The sequence below is a fragment of the Trichechus manatus genome, unplaced genomic scaffold (assembly GCF_000243295.1).
Source record: "Trichechus manatus latirostris isolate Lorelei unplaced genomic scaffold, TriManLat1.0 scaffold00067, whole genome shotgun sequence".
Taxonomy (NCBI): domain Eukaryota; kingdom Metazoa; phylum Chordata; class Mammalia; order Sirenia; family Trichechidae; genus Trichechus; species Trichechus manatus.
Window position 1 is genome coordinate 13,860,706 of NW_004444003.1, and position 7,908 is coordinate 13,868,613.

Sequence of the window (7,908 nt, forward strand, 5' to 3'; positions counted from 1 at the left end):
ATTCGTTACTGGAAATGGGGGTGTTTGTCAGGACTGTGGTCAGCTTCAGGCCTAGAGGGAGCTCACAGATCCTAGATCGGTCACGTCTTCATTTGTCCTCCCAACATGGACATTTCCTGGGATAAGTCTCTAAGTTCAGGATAAAATTTGCTGCAAGTCTCTGTGGAAAAGAAAAAATTGTGCCCTGCTGAGTCCTCAAAGTGTGGCTTCTGTAGACCTAAGTATTACTGTGATGGCATGTGCTGTTTTTCATCAGCTAGACTACAGGTGTTTTCAATCTTACAGGATGGACTGGTAGAAATTTTAATTCAAAGAAACCAGAGGAAACCACATGTAATGAAACAGCTTTACTAGCTACCCTTCCTCTTGGGCGTAGTGCAGTAGGTAAGGTCTAGGAGGCTTTTTAACTTTTTGAGTTTGTGGGTTCCTAGTTAGTACCTCTCACAACTCTTTTCACTGGGCATGCAAGACCCTACGTAACCACTATGTATAAGCCCCACACTATGCAACTGCATCTGCCATCACTGTCCAATCAGGGCATCTCTTTGCTCTCCTTAGACTTCCTGGCTTGTCTCCGAGGTTCTGCCCTTGTTCATGTTGTAGTTCCTCCTCTAAGAATGCCCTTGCTTTGTCCTCTGCTTACTTCAAGCCCAGTCAGTCTTCCAAGGCAGCATCAGTCCTCCCTCTTCCGTACAGTTTTCTTTGATTCATCAGGCTTACAATGGGTTCTTTATTCTCTGACTTTGTGCATTCATAGTCAGGATCATATATTTTATTATTTAAATGTCCTTTACATGTCATCAAGAGAGACCATTCTCTGGAGAAGAACATTATGCTTGGTAAAATAGAGGGTCAGCTAAAAAGAGGGAGACACTCAGAGATGGATTGACACAGTGGCTGCAACAATGGGTTCAAACATAGCAACAATTGTGAGGACGGCACAGGACTGGGCAATGTTTTGTTCTGTTATAAATAAGGTCGCTATGAGTAGGAGATGACTTGAGGGCATCTAACAACAATAACAACAGCCACTGATTGCTTTGGTTATAGTTTTGTGTTTATAGACCTGGATAATACGTTTCTTGAGGACAAGGACTTTGTTTTGATCTTCATAGCTCATAGAGGGTGTTCGGCTAAAACTTATGAACTGAGTGATCAACATACAGGATATAGGTTTCTGCAGAAAGTCAGACAAAAATAGACTGAGTTAGAGAAAAATAAAGAGTTAAGCAGGACCCCCAAAGAACACACATGTGCTTTTCTTCTGGGCCTCTGCATTTTGTCTGAGATACAGGAAGTGCCCAGAAACCTTCCACTATAGGGCAGCTCCTGCGCAAACAAAAGTAAGAAGTCGTTGGACAAGCTCCCACTGTTTCTGGCCCTGTTCCTGCTCTGAAGCCTGAAGGGAAAAGGCTACTTGAAAGCTTTAATATTAAAGGAAGGAAAAACAATTTGCAATAAGGCTATGTCCCAAGATCAAATTCTTAACAAATTAATGAATAAATAGGAAAAAAATATGTTAGCATGGCGTGGAGGTTGGGTTGTACTTGGAGAGAAGTGGAAGGCACCAGGGACAGATGGAGACAGTCTAGAGTAAAAGCAATGGAAGACACAAAGACAGTAGTTACAGGGAGAAAATTTAGAATAAAAATAAAGGGAGGAAAAGAGGGGAAGAGATAGAGACGAAGGAAGGGAGAGACTAAAAATATACAGGTGACAGTGAAAGCAAGAGAGAGAGGGAGAGAGAGAGAAGAAGAGAGAGAAGGAGGAGGACGACAAAAATGAGGAACAGGAGGAGAGGAGAGAAACAAAGTAATACCATACCATACCAGTTGCTGCCATGGCTACTCCAAGTGTTGCAGAGAACTGCTCCACAGGGTTTTCAAGGCTATGACCTTTTGGAAGCAGATTGACAGATCATTCTTCCAAGGTGCCTCTGGGTGGATTCAAACCTCCAACAGCAGTTTGAGCCACCCAGGAACTCCTGCAATATAGGTCTTAAAAAGCGAAGAAGGAAAAGAAAACAAAGAGAAGGTTTACAAAGAGAATGGAAAACAGTGAGAGTTAGGAATAGAGAGAAAAATGGACAGCATGAAAAAGTCAGGCAGAGAAAAATCCACACAGGGAGAACTGGGAAGAACCTTGAAGGAAGGAAGAGGTCAGGTCTAAAAACAGAGGAAAGGGTTTAGCGACATAACATCTTTTATTGGCGTTTATAAAAGGCCTGGTTTAAGTCTGTTTATGGCTCTTGGATGTAGACCTAAGGTAACCTCTATGGCCTAGAACCTAGGCTATTGAGATGAATTCTCTTTGTACTCCACAGTGAAAAAACATGTATCAAGACTATTCAGAAGGCTCAGATCAGTTAGATGCACACATTATCCAGTCATTCACATTCACTCAGGTATATACTAATCATGATGTAAATTAAGCTAAGCTTTTGCTTCAGGCCTCTCTCTTGTTGGAGCCCCTTTCCTCAGGGAGGCCCTATAGGTGTTCACATGGTCATATATTTTTATAAGGTGTGCAGAAGTAAGCCATTTCTAATGGCAATCAGTTAAGATTCCCATGCCTTTGTACACTAACTTAGGTGGTTTGCAGGCATGCTGTGTACAGTTAAATGATTGCCATTTCTCTTGGTACAGGCATGGCTTCAGGAACACTTCTACACTGGCTTTGTGACTCAAAGGTCTAGGGCCTGTGTTCTTAGTGCCATAGGAGTGTGCCCCCGTGGAGCTGGGCCCAGAAGGGTGAGGGTAGCGGAAGAGAAGTGAGGTGTGAACTTTACAGAGCCAGAAACCGGACTACAGTCATTAGCTATAGAATAGTAAGTGGAGGATTTAGTTCTTATGAAGGCCTAACAAAACTGAAGTTTTGTCTATCAGGAATATTCATGATAATGTAGCTTTTACTATTATAAATGCTCCATACATCTTTTTTATACTCTCTGGGATCATACTGCCAGCACTGGAGATATTGTAGTTCCAAGATGTCTGTGGCACAACTATTTGGACTGTTGCACTGAACATTAGCTACCTGGAGTCAGGCACCACTATCTCCTCAGTACACAGCACAGCATCTGGCACGTAGCAGACATTCAGCAAAGAACTGTAAGGTGTATAAATGAATGAGTGAATGGAATAAACATTGAAATAAAATATCTGATTCTTCCTTCTCCAAACACAATCAATACAGCTTTGTCTTCATGATAGTGGAAGAAGCTATTAACAAGATGTTATCCCAGGGAGAAAAATTAATCACATTTGAGGGACATGTCCTTTTTCCTATCTACTACTCTCCTTTCCTACCCGGTGGCGCAGTGGTTAAAGTGTTCAGCTGCTAAAAGTTTAGCGGTTCGAATCCACTAACTGCTGTTCGGGAGAAAGATGTGGCAGTCTACTTCCGTAAAGATTTACAGCCTTGGAAACTGTATGGGGCAGTTCTGCTCTTCCTCGCTGTGAGTCTGAATCAACTTGACAGCAGTGCTTTTGGTTTTTTGTTTGTACTCTCCTTTCCAGCAAGTTTATAAAGGGTTAGAAATGAGAATGTTGAAGGGATCAGATTCCAGTGTCAAGTTTCACTTGCCATTTTGAGATTCCTATATTCTAGGTTAAAGAAACCTCCTTTTTGGTCATTCTTTGGAGTTTTCTGACGTCCCCAGTTTTTTTAAAACAGAGGGCTTGGTTGTTGCAAAAGCTTTGCATGTTTTTGTTCCCTTTTAGTGGTGATAGAACTAAAAGTTTCCTCACAGTTTTGGGTTACAAATAGAGTCTTACTCCATCCTCTAACAGTCTCCTTTGGGAATGCCATTTAATTTTTTTAAGTGTGATCATGCAGAATCTGGGACTTGCAGAAGGTCAGGAAGACTGGATTCAAGAGCTGAAAATAATTCTGTTTTAAAATTACATAGGGGAGTTCTGACCAGGATTTTTGTTTAGATAACCTGATCCTTGGAAATGCAGCTGGTATCTCTTGGGCTTTCTAAAAAAGCATTAATGCATAACTTTTGGCATTTATTTATTCATTGTAAGCCTTGAAAGGGGAATACTCCATGCAAAGCACTGTGATAGGAATTCCATGAAATTCAAAGACATCTTTTTCCCCCACATAGGCAGTGCTCCAACACAGGTTAAATTTTCTCCAGCTTGGTCTCCACTGTAGACATCTCAAAATCTGTGCTATTGTGAAATTCTTCTGCAAGTCTAATCAAAATCTTCTCTGCTGAATTTTAAGACCATTTCTTGTGGTTTAGTTCTTACTGGAAGAGTAAAACCACTCTTTACCATCTTATGCCTAATCTCCCATTTGGAATTGAAAGACTTTAATCCAATTACTGTGGAGCACTTTTTTCCCCAAACAAAAGAAACAAGTTAAATTCTTTAATTTGAGCTCTTGTCTTTTTATTTTTATTTTGGTGGTGGTGGTGGTGACTGGGGTGGGGAGGCACATGTAGGGAGTCAGGCTGATTCCACATTTGAGGTTGTTAGGATCTCTTTTCTAACTAGATGTCCTCTTGGCTGGGCTAGCCCTGGGAAAACTTTTAGAGCTTCGAGTCTGCTATGGACAGCGAGAAACTGAGGACAAGTCATGAACTCAGCCTAGCCTGGCCAACCCATCCTGTGGATGATGGGAAATTAAGCACTGTTTGGTACCTAAGTTTGGTTCAGGAGTCCCTGGGTGGTGCAAATGGTTAACCACTGGATTACTAATAGAAAGGTTGGTGGTTTGAACCCACTGAGAGGTATGTCAGAAGAAAGGCCTGGAAATCTGCTTCCGAAAGGTAACAGCCTTGAAAACCCTATGAGGCACAGTTCTACTCAGCATACATGGTGTCACCATGAGTCAGAATCAACTCCATGGCAACTTACAGGTTTCTTTCAAGTCCAGAGAGGATTGATATTGCTGGAATAGTCATCTCTCTCCTTCAGGGTGTAATCTGGCAGTATCAATCTGACACCATCAGCAGGCTTTCTCGAGAAAGAAGCTAACAAAAGAGAAAGCCAAAGTTATGTCAATAAGGCATGTAGGAACAAACATCAGCCCATCACATCAGCAAAGATTCTGCTTTGATCTTCAGTGTGGAAGAAGATATCTGAGTGGAAACAGAGACAGCGAGACCAGCAGGCAGTGGATCTAGGCCTGAAAAGGCAAGACCATACAATTTAGGTGTAGATACTTAGCCCACCCCTCACCACTGCCCAAGGCATTCAGAGTGTGGCTTTCTTGCTTTTCTCTGAAACCCTCTCGTCCTCTGACTTCCATCATACCACTGGCTCTTAGTTCTCCTCTTGCCTCTGACTACAACGTTGGGAGTTCCTATTTCCCCATTCACCTGCCAAAGTTTGGCATTTATATATGCAACACATGTTTATCAACGTGGCAGACCCTGCCCTAGGGCTAAGGATATTATGGTGAGCAGGACTAGCTACATACTTTGCGGGGCAGCGCAAAATGAAAATGTAGGGCCCCTTGTTCAAAAATCATTAAGATTTCAAGATAGTGATCCAACCAAACCCGTTGCCATCGAGTCAATTCTGACTTACAGTGACCCTATAGGACAGAGTAGAATTGCCCCATAGGATTTCCAGGGAGTGGCTGGTGTATTTGAACTGCCGACTTGTTGGTTAGCAGGCAAGCTCTTAACCACTGTGCCACTGGGGCCCCCAAGACAGTGACAGCAGAGCATTAAACCAAGCTTGGGGCCCTTCTAAGCACTGGCCCTGGGCAACTGCACAGGTTTCCTGGCCATGAAGTTGGCCCTGATGGGAGCAAGGCAGAAGGGCTCAAGTTAGAATTCTATCTTTGGTCCATTTCTTTCCTCACACTATACTCTCTCCCTGGGTTGCCTCATTGATTACTATGGCTTCATATACATAGGTACACTGATGGCTCCCCATCTTCAACCCAGCCCAGCCCCAAACTCATAGACTTTTTCTTAGGTAGCAGGGATTATTTCCCCCTTCTACTTCCTTTATACTTGAATCTTCTCCAGAATATAGTGTATATAACTGTCTTAGTTTCTTAGTGCTGCTATAACAAAAATATCACAAGCAGGTGGCTTTAATGAACAGAAATTTATTTTCTCACAGTCGGGGCAGATTAACCAGTAAGCACAGTATGCACGGGTTTATAGTAAGCAAGGTACGCAGGGGCTTAATTGTGCTTACTTACCTTGCTTATTGGGTAATCCATCCCTGCTCACAGTTTAAGAGGCTAGAAGTCTGAATTCAGGGTGCCAACTCTATAGGAAGGCTCTCTATCTTCTCTGGGGGAAAATCTTTGTCTCAGCTTCTCTAGCATTCTTGGCGTTCCTTGGAGATCTCCATGTGGCATCTATATTTCCCCCAATTTGTGCTTCTTTCTCTGTGCCTAATCTGCTTTTTTAATATCTAAAAAGTGAGTAGGTTTAAAGGACATCTTACACTGATATGGCCTCATTAACAAACAAAAAAATTTATTCCCAAATGGGATTATATCCACAGGTATAGCCGTTAGGATTTACAGCACATATTTTTGGGAGACTGTAAAAATGGCTTGAGGGCAGAGTCTGACCTCTTCCAACTTTAAGAAGGGAAAGAAGAATCAAGATCAACAGCCCAACGCTGACTCCCATGAAGTGCAGGCCAGACAAGCCTCCTCTCTCCGCCATCTCTACCAGTTCTGACACCAACCTTCCATCCCACAGCACTCTCTACTGGGTTTGATAATTCATTGCAATGGCCGCAGAGAACTCACAGACCATACTCATGATTATGGGGTTTATTAGGGAAGAAACAGTTACAGTTCAGGATCAGGAACACTCAGGATACAGTTCTTCCATCAGGACAGCCTCTGCCCAGCTGTGCTCGTAGGCACACCTCTCCCTGGCCCTTGGCGTCTGCCTAAAGGCACTCAGCTTTCTCTCTCTGTAAGCTGGGAAGCCCCCCATGCCTTCTCCTGCTGCCAGGTCACTCCTTCCTTGGTGGTGGTGGGCTCTTCCTCTCTGCTCTGGAATTGGCTCTCTTTAAGCTAAAACTTACCAATTCCCTTGGTAGGCCACAATTACCCTATCATGGAATCACTTGGGTGGGAGTTACAAGACCATGGCTAGAAAGGCCATACACAAAAGTAATTTATCTCACCGCAGGGACACAAAGCAATCCACAACAATGATTCGCTGCATTCCTCATATCATAAGGAACCAGCACTGGATAGGAGAAAACCATTTCTGGATGGAGTCCCCAGTGATCCTTCTGGGACTCAGAGTAATTGAAAAGAGACTATGAGTACCTCCAAATCCCCCTTATAGACGACATGTGTCTTGACCGTTATCTGAACCTTGACAGTGTGAGCGTGCGTGGGAGGCAGAGTCTTCCTTCCACTACAAAAGCTGAGAAGTGCAGACTTTTTCTCAGGTGCTCTGTAGCAATGACAAAGGCTGGTGCTCAACTTTGGCCAGAAAGACATGCCTGCCCAGGACTGTAACTTGGAATCTACTGTCACAAAGATGTGGGGCAGTGTAGAAGCCTTTTCCAGTGATGGGGGCAGCCTCCAGTTGCTTGGGGATGTAATGAGCGTGGTTCCTGCATTGGCCTTCAGTGCCAGGGCAAGGGTGGCAGTGAGATGAGATGGCCCATTCAGAACTCTGTGGAGTGGCAAGAGTTTGATAATATTCTCTCTGCAGCCATCCAGACCCTGACTTAGTGGTTCTCGTGACTCCTCAATTTTCCCAGCTGTCTTAGTTTCCTAGTCCTGCTGTAACAAGTACCATAAGTGGGCAGCTTTAAAGAACAGAAATTTATTTTGTCATAGTTCTGGAAGCTAAAAGCCTCAATCAAAGATGTGGTGAAACCCATGTGAAATAGATCACTACAGAAATTAGTAAGTAAGGAGACTCCGGCAAGATGGCGGTCTAGGCAGAAGCACCAC